Here is a 12,224-nt window from a genome sequence, read left to right on the forward strand (position 1 = left end):
ATCGGGTGCTCACATGTGTCCAGAGGGAAGGGTGACTTCCATTGGTTCAGAGGTGGCTGCTTCTGTCTTTGTGCTTTGCCCAGCTTAGAGCGTTGGCTGGCCACTTCGTGGTCTCAAGGTGGCCACTTCACTTTCGGGCACAGAGCAGCCCAGCTGTGTTTAAGGCGCTGCAACAGAAATCCCGACAAGGGGGAGGGGGAAGGAAAGGAACTGGAAAGAACTAACTGTGTTCCTCTTTCTTAAAATGTTTCCAAACAAGGGGTGACTTTGTGCCATAGCCATTGGTAAGCTGTTTTCTTTTGGGTTGAGGTGAGAGGAGGTGGCCACATGTGTAAGTGCTGAATCTGGGGTTCCACACAGGGTGAGAGGAAGGATGGGGCTGGAGGTGGGGATTCCGGGAAAGCTGCTCTCCTTCCCCAGTGACCTTTCTTGTGCTGCTGGGACACCTGGGATGAGGAGGGTCACAGGTAATGAGAAGACCCTGAGTCTCAGGTGTGCCCGTGGGAGTCGGCCAGTGTTACATTCGGGACTTGACATCGTGTTCCCTCCAGAATTTCATTTCAGCCACTAGCCATCTGCCAGCTCCTACGCTGTTGGAATTTCTTCCATGGTGGCCTCTCCATCTCTTCTCCTTTCCTTCGGATGCTGACCAGGTGTCTCTTACTGGATCCTGGCCAACAGGCTCACTCACAGAGACGGCATCAATAGGCACATGATGACACTACCTCCAAAAACTCTTCTAGTCTGAGACGTCTAGTTTGAAATGAGACTCTTGGACACTCTACAGGATACCTGGCCAGTACTTCTGAAGATGGTCAAGGTCACGAAAGGCAAGGAAAGAAAGAACCGTCACAGGGCAGAAGAGACTGGAGAGATGGGATAACTAAATGCAAGGTGGAAACCTGGAGTGCATCTTGGAACAGAAAGAGGACATTAATGGAAAAACTGGTGAATTACAAATATAATTTGGAGTTCTGTCAAAAGCAGTGTGCCCATATGAGTTTCTCAGCTTTGACAAAGGTACCCTAGAAATATAGGATGTTAACCACAGGGAAAACGGAATGAGGGGTCCACGAGCATGGTCTGTTACCTTTGCAACTTTCCTGGAAATTGAAAATTATTCCAAAATAAGAAGTTCATTGAAGTGAACCCATTTCCCCTTTAATCACTGCCGTATGCTTGAGGTGCCCCAGCAGCTTAACTGAAATGACGACTTGCAAGTTCAAGGCGTTTGATAAATGACTTACAGGGAAGTTCATAAAAAGTGAACAAAGATGAGGTGCTTCCTCTGCCAAGCACACACGTGCACAGCGGGCAGGCGGGAGGAACGGAGCAGGACTCTGCCACCTTCTTCCACCAGCACCTACTTGCTGCCTGAGCATCCTTACACCTTCTAGCTGATGACTGGTCCCCTAAGCTCTGTGTCTAACCCGAGGTACTCCTGCCCTTGGCTGGCAGACCCTCAGTGCTTTCTGTTCTTTTGCCCCACCCAGGCGCTGCCTCTCTGCAGGTAGGACGGATGGTGGGGTCAGGCAATTCTAAACTGAATCCAACAACCCCTTTTCCAGCACCTGTCACATCAGACCCCACACCAGGGCCAGCTAGGGTTGTCATCAGAACTACCACCAGCTGGAAGACTCATCCTTGCTGTCAATTATTGGATGTATATATACCCTGTGCCAGGAAATCTGCGCTAGAAAGGAGACACTTTCCCCATTTTGCAGGTTGAAAAACTGTATCTGGGAGAAATGATTTAATTTGCCCAACAAAAGAAGCAGACTTGACTCCAGAGCACTCTCATTTCATTCCCCTGCCTCTCTTAAAGAAAAACCCTTCAATATCAATTAGACAACCTGCCCATTGTACAGAAAGGCAAACCAGGAAGCAGGAAGTTAAGTTTTGCATGAGGCCACACAGCCTCTTCAGGTCTAGCCAGAAAAGGAACACGGGCTTCCTGCCTATTCGAAGCCCAGGGCTCTCTCTGCTGCCTCTGAATTCCTGAAACTTTCAGGGCACCTCTGGTCCGTGCCTGGAAGGTCCAGCTGTTCCCAGACCAGACCAGTCTGGCCTACCTTCCCAGGCAGGTACGGATTCTTGCCCTCGCCTGCCCGGCTCTGGTATCTGTGGGCAGAGCTCAGCAGGGGGCACAATTACCATCTGTGTTGCTGGCACCTTCACAAAGGCATATTAAAGTCTCTGTGGTACTCACGGGAGAGAGCAAGTAAGTAGGCAGCCCAGCAAAGTGCTGAAGCCAGCTTCAGGTCTGAGTGCACGATTGGGTACCAATAAGTCACTGCGCCATGGGAAAAAAGCAAGGGAAGAAGGAAGAAACTACATTCCCCCCTTTTGATATGTTGCCAAAGATTTTCTCCGTCTCTGAATGATGCTCTCTCCAACGATGCAGGGCTCCACCAGGAGGCAAAGGCAACCTCCACAGGCTACTCTGGGATGGTCAAGCCCATGTCCCCCTGCCAGGGTATGGATGGAGCAGCAGCCAAGAGCTACATGGTCAAAGAAGGAGGATGCTTGGATGCAGGTGCCCAGAAGTATTGGAGGGGCTCCTGGTAGGTGGATGCCATGCAGTGAGTCATCCACACTCTCCCTGGTGGCCAGTAGAATCCGATGGACACTTGTAAGATGACTGGATGCAGAGATCTGTCTGTGACCTGAACAGGAGGAAGCCATCTCTGAGTTCTTAGGAAGAAACATGGCAACCTTTGGGAAATTGCTTGGGTTCATAAAAATACGTCATGCCATTGGGGGTGGGTATAGCTCAGTGATAAAGCACACTCAGGGTTCAATCCCCAGTACCTCCATTTAAAAAGTCATGCTAGGCACATTGTGTTTAAAAAAAAATTGTTTATTTACTAAATATTTAGTGGGTATACCTATGTGTCAAGAATTCAGCTAGACACTAAGGAAACAGTTCTGAGACAGACATTTTCCTGGCTTGGTGGGGGTGGAAATTCTAGCTCTGAGATCTGGGGAGTGAAGACAGACAATAAAGAAATAAACACACAAGGCAGTGATGCAGCCCGGGAACTGGACAGCGAGGTGGATGCTTCAGCTGGGACGTCCAGGCAAGCAGCATTTGGAGGACGAGAAGGCACCACAAGCCTATACATCAAGGGATCATTTCTCCTGGAGAGGGCTTTGCAAATCAAAATGCACTGCAACCATGTACAGTGGGTTATTGTTGGTAATAAGAGCAACACACACATTCACAATCCGAAAGGGACATGTATGGGGGCTTTTCTGGAAGCCTGTATTGGCTGTGCCACCTCCCAATTCCCCCCAAGGAAGCCCCCACCTTCATCCTGAGGGGGCTGACTGTTCTAACTCTGGCTGACTCACTGTGAGAACTTAAACAAGTCCCTTTCCCCTCTGGGTACCACTTGACTGAGCTACATAAAGCAGGGCTCCGTCTGATCCCCAAGCTAATCCTCTCCCTGCCTGCCCTCCACCTGTTGAAAACGGGCTTCTCTGAGCCTTGCCAAGCAGCTCTGCCCCTAGTGGGAGTTGGAGGCATGAAACTCGCTTTCAGAAAGATCAGGTTAGAGCCATGCCACCACCAGCTGCTCCTGCAGCCTCTGCTGGTCCTCAGCCTCCAGAGCATCTCAGCAGCCAGCCCTGGGTGAGGATAGGGCCCACAGATGCGCCTGGCAGGGCAGGGTGGCACCGCGGCTTGGGAACTTCTGAGGAGCAGGGATGGGGAGTAGAGGGGAAATTCTCAAGCTTGGATCCAGCCCTTATTTAAAGAAGGGGGTTGCGTATAGCAGTGTGGTTGTATACCTGTGTCTATCAGCGCCGGTCCGCCTCAGTGTATGCGTGTGTGTGCGCGCGCGCATAAGGACGTGGGTGTCAGCGTCTAGCTCTGCACGGGACAGGGATCCAGTGTGTGTTCGCCTCTGTGTATTGCTATCGGAATGCTATGGAGTGTATATATGTGTGCCTGTCCCAGGTTGTTTCTGATAGTAAGTGGGAAAGAGCCGTGTGTGTGTGTGTGTGTGTGTGTGTGTGTGTGTGTGTGTGTGTGATGTGGGTGTCAGAGTCCATTCAGCGTGTTTGTATCAATGTGCGCCTGTCTCCGTGTTTGTGTCTGAGCCAGTGTGGCCGCGTGCTGCTCAGTGTGGCAGTGCCCAATGTGTTTGTGTAGACGTGTATTGCTGAAAGCGCGAACGCATTCGCCTGGTGTGTGTTACGGCCAGCGAGGCTGTGTGTGTGTGTGTGTGTGCGTGTGCGTGTGTGTGTGTGTGCCTGCACGTATATGGGGATGGTTGTCAGCGTCTTTGCTGGGCAGTGGCGCGTGTGACCGCGCCGGGTGGGCTTGTCCCGCGGTCCAGGGCTAGGGTGGGCCCTCACGGACCAGGGCTGGGGTGGGCCCCCGCCCCACCAACCGCGACCCCTCCCAGGGGCGGCGGGCAGACGAGTGCCTCTAGGACCCGGCGGCGGCCGGCCGCTGTCCCCGGGCCGCGCGAGTGAGCATGTGCAGAGCCGGGCGCCCGCTTGCCCGCCGCCCGTCGCCCGTCGCCCGCCGCCCGCCACCCGCTCGGCGCCTGCCTGCTCCGCCGCCTCGGCTCAGCCGGGACGTCCGCAGCCCAGGGAGCCAGGCGCCAGCGGCGCCCAGTGCCCGGGGCGCGTCGGGCCGCTGGCCGGGGGCCGCCCGGGGGCGTGCGGGCGCCAGGGGCGCCTGGGCTCCGGGCACTGCGGGGCTGCGGGCTCGGCGCCCCGGGGAAGCGGGCGCGTGGCCGCCGGAGCAGGCGCCCCAGCCGGCCGCGATCCTGGGGTGAGTCTCGTCTCCGGGTACCCTAGGCGGGACCCCCGCGCGGGCTGCGGGCAGGGTTCCCCCGCAGCCGCGGGCCAACAAGTTTGTGTAGACGCAGCCGGGAGCGCGACGGGGCTGCACCTGTTCCGGCTCCGGGGCGCGCTGGCGCGGGGCGCCTCTCGCGGGGCCGGGGCGGCTTGGCCCGGGAGTGTGTGCGCGCGGGGCGGGGGTGGGGGTGAGCGCTCCGGCACGAGCGGGATGGGGCGGGGGTGCTCCAGGCAGTTTTCCAAGCTGCGTCCCCCTCCTGGAATCCTCAGAGACCGTCCGTTTCCCCGGAGGGAGCCGCGGGTCCGGGCCCGGGGAGGGGGCGAGGACAGGATTTGGGGTGCGCACTGCCTCTCTTAAGAGGAGACGTTTACCCAGCAGCAGCTCCCTCTCGTTCCGCCACCGCCAGGCTTCCGGTCAGCGGAGGGTTTTCTCCGTTTCTTGGTGAACTTGAACGGAGGCCCGGGCAAAGGCGAAATGTACGTATTTTGTCCGGAAAATTACGCCAAGTAGAGCTTTGCATCTTCCTAGGTGTAGACTGAGACTCGCGACTGGAGGCTGCTAATTGCGTTTTTCCTTTCTCCTGCGAAGCCTTTTGGGGGGGTCCTCTGCCTCAGGATAACCTCTCTCGGATGTCTGTTTTCCTGAGCATCTGTACCCGCGGATGGTGCCTGCTCAGGGCTGGCTGGCCCGTGGGGAGGCAGGGGCGGAGAGGAAGACTCCTGTCCCTTCTCTGAGCAGTGGGAAGTCTGGATGTAAAGGGTTCCAGCCCCCGCAGCCCTGCCCTGGGATCCAGCGCCTCCCAGCACTCACCTGGTCCCCAACTACTCCCAAGATGTACAGACTCAGAACTCCACTGTACTTTTCCAACAACATTAGAGGCTGTCATCCCTCTTGTCGCTGGAACAGCGTCGTTCAGTTTCTGGAGTACCTGGGCGATCCCATGTTGGGACACCGTGGTTGGGGTCGGGAGCTGGGGGCCTTTTCTTTTTCTCCTCTGAGTTGCCTAGGTTGTCAGGCACAGGAAGTGAGGGCTGGCGGCGAATGGAATACAGGAGGCAGAAAGCTGGCTAGCTCTGCTCTGTCTGCAGCAGCCCCTACCTGACGGTGGCAAGAGGTGGAGAGAAGGCATAGGGAAGGTTTCTCACAAGGATTCCCCTTGCATCCCCACACCCGCCCCACATACTTAGCTCTGGCCTTGAAAGTCCCTTGGAGAAGATGCTCCAGTGGGCCACCAGAGTCCAGCGGTTCTAGGGGGAGGAGCAGCAGTGTTGGTCTCCCCTGCACGCTGGCTAGAGGAAGCTTGGCAGGCAGCCAGGCTGGTGGGCTGACCGTGGCAGCCTTATCTTCCCCGGGAGAAGCCCCTGGCCCTCTCCTACAGCTGCATCCTCCTGTCTTCAGCAGGACACTTCCCCAGCTCCTCCGGAGGGATGTCTATTTTGTGGGGGAACAGATCTCTCATTTCAGTGGGCATTGGAGCCCTATGGGGTGCTGTCCTGTGGCCTACAGCCTGTCTGGCTGGAAGCAAAGAGACGCCTGGACTAGGCAAAAGGCCAGACCCCCTCCCCTTCCCTCCTGTTTGCCTAACCAGGCAGAAGTGAAGGCTGTGGACCACCAGTTGGTCAGCTGCTACAGCCTGAGCCTCCAGGCCAGAAACGAGCCGTATCTGAGCAGCGCCTCTTGAAGAGACATGTTTCTCTCTACAGACCCTCCTGGCTTGTGCTCCCATCCGGTTCAGACCCTGGTCAGCCAGGGTGAGACCAGTCCCCCAGACTCTCCCTCAAGCTATGCTGAGGTCTGGGCAAAGGACTCTGGGACAGATCTGTGTTTAGACCTTCAGGGTCTTTCTCCATAAGATGTGAGTGATGATCGTCCCCCTAGCAGGGGCAGAGTGGGGCTGGAGGTAGGCCTTGCTCAGCTGGGGAGTGAGTGCTTCAACGTGGCCTTGGCTCCCATCTCCCTGGGCCTCGTGGTCTTGTTTTCATGCTGCTGCTTCTGATCTCTCTTCATTGTGGCTTTAAGAATCAGCATTTGACATATCACCTGGAAAGCTGTCAGCAGGGTGGCACTTTTGGAGAACATAATTAGGGAGGAACTCTGTCTCCCAGTGTGGACATGAGAGTAGTTGCAAGGGTGGACTGGATTCATTTTGGAAGCCATAAAATACCGTGTGCCTCTCAGTAGCTGTTCAGGCCTCTCCCCTCCACTTTGGTTCTCTTTTCTTGCTGCTAGAAACTCCTGAGGGGGCCAGGAGGATTCTGAGGACAAGAAGCCCCAAGGTGTCTTGGGCCGCCTCCCACAGCATAAGTCCCCCATCCCAGTGATGCAGGCCCAGTGGGCCTAGAGCCAGAGTGGGGCAAGGCTGGCTTTGGCTGGGTGCTCCACCCACTTGCCCAGATTTATCCAAATCATTCAGCAGGGCTTGGACAGCCCTCAAGAGTTTGCCACTCAGTGGGAGAAACATATGAACACATGAACAAAATTGGGTTCTATTAAAGAGGTGGCCCAGAGATAGCCTAGGAGAGTCTGTGTCTTGCTGTTGCAAGAGTGGGTTGGGCTCCAGATCAACCAACTTAAAAGGGGACATGCCAGCCCCCGTGGTAGTGTTCTGTCTCTCTTTGCATCCTCGGCCCCTAGCGTGGTGCCTGGAAGAACTGCCATCCCTGGAGTTGAACAAATGAGGGCCACATGATACGATAGATGATGCCACCAACCTGGAGTCCGAAAACTTGAGTTCAGTCTAACCAGAGCTGCTTGTCTTTGATCAGGTTAACTTAAGTTCTGTCTGTCCCAAATTCTGCATCTCCATGATGGAGATGGTAATGAGTTTGACTTCACAAGTCTATGGGAAGACCACTCATTCACTTGGTGATCTGTTGATTCATTCTGCGCACTTGAGAGGGTGTGAAAGTACCTTGTAGTCTCTAATGTGGTACCTAAAGATTTATTTTATTTATATGAACTGCAGCATTGGGTTTGCATTGGAGTTTCAACCTTTATACCTTTTTGCAACACTTCTTATTTTGGACCTTTTCTCTTAAGTCCAGATCCAAAGATTTGCCTCCTCAAAGGCAGGGACTCCACCCTCTTCCCATTTCCTGGACCTTTTCCCACTCCAGGGCCCAGAAGACGTATGTTTAGTGGGTCCTTTGCTCTTTTTCTGAGCTTCCAAGATCCGGAGGCGTGGGACCCTGGGGTGAGGGCAGCATGGCCCTGAGCACTGGAGGGTGGCCAATGGGCACAGATTTCTGGGGTCTGCCCTGTGCCCCACCCAGAGGTGGACAGAGGCACTGACTATGTCTGTGAGGGGCTCACAGGCTGGGAGGAGAGGTGGGCAGAGTAGCTAGGAGCCCTGACCCAAGGCAGGACAAGTTACCCAGAGCATCTAGCCTCACCGTTGAGCACGGTAGAGCAGCTCTGCTCTGGGAATCAGGAAGGCTTTGTGGAAGGGGTGGTATTGGAGTTGAGCCTTGGTGGTCACAAAGCATTTCAGAACATCAGGATGGGGCCCAGGCATCCCTGGCCAATGGAAGAGTATGTGTGTGCTTGGGGGGCTGGGCATGAAACATCAACTGCTGGCCAGGGGACAGTGCTCTGTTTGGGGCACAAAGTTCTGGAAGGAATATTGAAAGGAAGTTGCTGGGAGCCTGAACTAGGAAGGGCCACCAAATGCCAGGCTGAGGCACTTGAACTTGGTCATCTGAGTCCTGGGGAGCCATCGCAGGCTGTAGCATTGCTAGTTCTTGGTGTTAGAAAGATCTCTTTGTTAGGCTGCTGGGAGCAGGCAGCCTCTGGGTCTCTGAGAGGAGGCAGGGTCCAGATGTCAGGTGCTGAGGCTGAGCCAGGCAGAGGCAGGGGTGGAGGGTGAGAAGAGACAGGGGAGGGGTGATTGAGAGCCCTGAGCCCAGCTGGAGGCTCCCTGGTGTGGCTTTGCTGAGGTCCCGAGGCTGAGACATCCCTCCTACCCTGGCCGCTGGTCATGGAGGCTGGGGCTCCAGGCTGCTGGACCACGAGTCTAGCATCTCCCGGTCGGGGGATCAACACGTTGGTCCCTGTTCCTCATCTTCAGGGCTCTCACCCTGCTAAGAGCGCACCACTCTGGATCCCCAGAGGATTGCAGCCCTCCCTGCAGTGGTCACAGTGGCTGAGACGCTTCTAGGGTGGCTGGAATTTTTCTCCCCTCACCTGCCACTGCCTGTCCTGTCTGGCCAGGGATGGTGGGGCCGTAGAGTCACCTGACTGAACCCCAGTGGCCACTGGTGGCCTTGGCCAAGATGTTCCGCCCAGCTGAGCATTAGAGACTTGGGTTCTCCGGTGGGGGTAATCAGGGGATCTGCGTCGCTGGGAGATGTGGAGTAAACGAGATGGTGCAAGTGAAACACACAGCCCAGTGCAGCCTATTGATTAATGCTGCAAGGGCTTCAGAAGTGGTGGCACTGCAAAATCAAACAGTTGCTAACAGCTCTCTTAGCATGGGAGCAGCCTCAAGGAAGACTGGGACACTGGGCCCACCCCAGGGGGTTGGGGGCCAAGAGGAGGTGAGGGTGGCAGGCGTCCCCCACGGCACAGCTGCCGCGAGCCTCTCCTCCAGCGTTTCTGTGTTTGCCTCTTTTGCTTTCATGAGCCACGGTCTGTAGGTAACAGCAGGTTTGCTCTGATCCAATCCCACAACAATGCTGATCTGCCCCCATTTAACAGATGAGGGGCCTGAGGCTCTGCCCTGTGGAGTGACTTGCTCAAGGTGGATTTGCTATAACTGAGGGCCTCCCAGCTTGGGGGTGCAGCGGGCTCAGCTGATGGACAGTGGTTAGGTATCCCCCCAGGTGTTGTCCGGTTCTGCTGGCCAGCTGCCTCGTGGCGTGGCTGTGAGCCCTTGTGCAGATGCTGCACGTGGCTCAGCCCACCCCGAGGCTGCTTTTGGGTTCAGCCACTCCACAAACACTTACGGGCCCTGCCGTGCTGGCTGTGTGCTAGGATCTGGGGATGTGGAGGTGAATCAGGTGTGATCTGTACCCCGGGGGAGAGGTCAGCATGGCAGGAATGGGGGACAGGTGGCAAGTGTAATATGGGTGGGAAGTGTGGCGGAAGTGTGCGCCGAAGGACAGGTCCCTAATGCTTTGAGTGTGCAGTTACCCTGCCCAGGCCACAGCAGATGCTCTAGGCTGGGAGTCAGCTCTGTGATTTTAAAGGTTCGGAGTGGCAGCCTGCCTAATAGGAAGTCAGGGTCACTGAGCTCTGGCCTGAAAGTAGCTGTCCCCTATCTCCATGCCCAGTGCCCACCTCCCCAGACCAGGGGAGGCCCCTCTGGGAAGGGGAGACTCTAAAGAGGACCTTGGGGGGTCTTGGGGAACCTGGGTGTGATCACTCAAATCCATAATGATCAGCCCTGATAATGCCGCACCCCACTGCACCCTCCCCTCCTGTAGCATGTTCCCAGACCCTGTGTACAAAATGTGTGTGGAATTTGGGCCACGTCTTGCCTTCAAAATTCTGAACGGTTGATCTATTGCCCGCCTTTTGGCTCCATCTCATCAGAACCTTTCTTTCCACAGCAGGAGTCCTCGCTCCCCTCTTATTTTAGTTTTACAGGATTTTTCACTGATAGAATCCCAGTCTTGTAACCAGAGGCCTTTTGCAAACAGATCTGGAAACCTCTCTTCCTAGAATTACAACACAGGAAGGATTACACATGAAGCTCGGGCACCGTGTTAACTTCCATGCGTCTGTGAGACCCGAACTGGTGACGCTGGGTCCTTTGTGCTCACATACCCTCCGAGTCTCCCATGGTTCTGGAGAGGCCCCTGCGGTTCTGGATAAGTGCAATTTGAGATTTCATGGCCCTAAGACCCCTACAGAAGCAGGTTTCTGATATCAGGATTCGCCTGTCAATTTATCTTCCCATTCATTAGAAAAAATTTATTCAAAAACAGAGTGGCTGAGCATTTAAGCTGCTGGGGCTCACGCAGGGGGCTGGAGTTAGCAAAATGAATAGGGTATTATGGCCTCTAGCCTTGAGTCAGTCACAGTCCTGTGAGGATGACTGACAAGTACAGGAACAATTAAAATTGCCCCAGGATGGTGAATGCCGGGATGGGGGTGGATGATGGTCAGGGAAAGCTTCTCGGAGGAAGTGACACCTGGGCTGAGCCTTGGAGGATACACAGGTGATTTGCCAGGTGGAGAGGGAGGAACATACATCGAATGCAGTGTGTCCAAAAGCACCAGGGCAGATGTGCTGTGATAGCTCCGCTGGACCGTGGGGTGCGTGCGTGTGTGTGTGTGGGGGGGTACGTACGTGTACGCACATGCGCACATGGGATGGGGCAGCGGAAGGAAAGGGCCTGGCAAGAGATGAGTTGGACAGGCTGGATCAGGAAGGGGGCCTCGTATGTCACGCTAAGGAGCTTGGAGTTTTATCCCCAAAGCCACAGGGAGCTATTGAAAGGGGTTTTAAGCAGGGGAGCGCCATGATCAGACTTGCGTGTTAGGAGGATCACCCTGGCAGCCCTGTGGAGGATGGATTGGAGGGGCCAAAGCAAGAGGCAGGGAGATCAGTCAGGATTTCTTAGGATTTTCTCTGCAGTTTCACAAATCTGACGAGGCTGGCGGGGGTGGGCCTGGCACGCAGCAGCTTAGAGAGAAAATAAAAGCTCTGGAGACCCATCTGAAATGGCTCCCGGACTCCGAGTTTAATTCCACCTTCCTTTGCTAACGCCCAAGCCTGCCACCCCACCCCCAGCCTCAAGGACCCGCTGACCCCATCTTCCCAGATCCTGCCCGGAAGCCCCAGGACCTGGCCGCTCTTGGCGTTCCGTCTGAGAGGGTCAGGCTGGTCTGGCCCCCCGACACTGAGCCTGGAATGCCAGGCCACAAGAGCCCAAACGTTGTCTTTCCTCTCACACCCGGCCGCTGTCCCCAGGGCACAGAGCAGCCATTGAGGAACTGTGCGGGCCTGGCGGGGGTCCCGGGCCATGGTAGTTACAGGCAGTGGCTTAGTCACGCTCCTCGGAGCCTTTCTCCCTGGGACAAGCCTGTCCTTGTGTTAAAGGCTGTCCTTGCCCAGCTGCCCGGCTCAGGGCAGCTGCAGACCCCTCTGCCAACCCCCAACAGTGCACTTCAGAGGCGCCACCAGTGGAAACCAAAGCCCAGTGTGAGAGCTGAGTCCTGGGGAGCAGAGGGGCCCCTGCAAGGCTGCTCCGAGAGCTTCCCCTGCCCCCACCTTGGCCACACCGGGGCCCCGCCTCCTTTGGCAGGTGCACGGCCAGGTGGTCTCCTGTTCCTTTGGCTCTGACCTGCCACCTTCAGGAAGCCTGGATGGCTATGCAAGCCTACCCCCTCCCCTGTGCCCTCTCCTGTGTTAAAACCCACCCATCCCTGCAGAACCATTTCCAAAAGACAGCTAGCAGTCCTGATG

General features: G+C 55.9%; 1 protein-coding gene across 4 annotated transcripts in view; it reads left to right on the forward strand.

The window, feature by feature from the left end:
• The first annotated feature begins 3,523 nt into the window (after positions 1 to 3,523).
• The window catches only part of WSCD1 (WSC domain containing 1), a 36,495-nt gene continuing 27,794 nt past the window's right edge, over positions 3,524 to 12,224 (forward strand). The window contains exon 1 of one of the 4 annotated variants that reach the window (XM_074342444.1): positions 3,524 to 3,634. The gene's annotated coding sequence lies outside the window, so the exon portion shown is untranslated. Of the gene's footprint in view, positions 3,635 to 3,956; positions 3,975 to 4,300; positions 4,787 to 5,060; positions 5,290 to 12,224 lie in introns of those variants that run through there. The other 3 variants (XM_074342446.1, XM_074342443.1, XM_074342445.1) reach the window with 3 other exon arrangements.

Source organism: Camelus bactrianus, chromosome 16 (genome assembly GCF_048773025.1).
Source record: "Camelus bactrianus isolate YW-2024 breed Bactrian camel chromosome 16, ASM4877302v1, whole genome shotgun sequence".
In the NCBI taxonomy this organism is placed as follows: Eukaryota; Metazoa; Chordata; class Mammalia; order Artiodactyla; family Camelidae; genus Camelus; species Camelus bactrianus.